The sequence below is a fragment of the Mandrillus leucophaeus genome, unplaced genomic scaffold, assembly GCF_000951045.1.
Source record: "Mandrillus leucophaeus isolate KB7577 unplaced genomic scaffold, Mleu.le_1.0 Scaffold1019, whole genome shotgun sequence".
Lineage (NCBI taxonomy): Eukaryota > Metazoa > Chordata > Mammalia > Primates > Cercopithecidae > Mandrillus > Mandrillus leucophaeus.
In genome coordinates this window covers 136,985-137,292 of record NW_012098310.1, presented here as the reverse complement: position 1 = coordinate 137,292, position 308 = coordinate 136,985, and positions in this window count along the sequence as shown.

The following is a 308-nucleotide window of genomic DNA, read 5'->3' as shown; positions in this document are numbered from 1 at the left end:
GTGGTGGCTCACAGAACTGTGGGGCACCCCTCCTGTGTGGTGCACCCCTCACTGCACTCCAGGCTGGGTGACAGAGCAACACTCCATCTCAAAAAGAGAAGAAAAAGTCAAGTCTGTGTCTCATAAGCCGCCCCATCGAAACGCAACACACAGGTCCCAAGTGAGCCTCCTCCCCCGGCCGTCAGCACAACCTTGCTACCTTGTCCACGGTACGCAGGAAGAGGCCTGAACCACACATGAGGGGAGCCCCCACAGTTGTGTAAGTTAGATGGGTGTGAGGGGAACACACCTTTATCAGTCACCTTGGC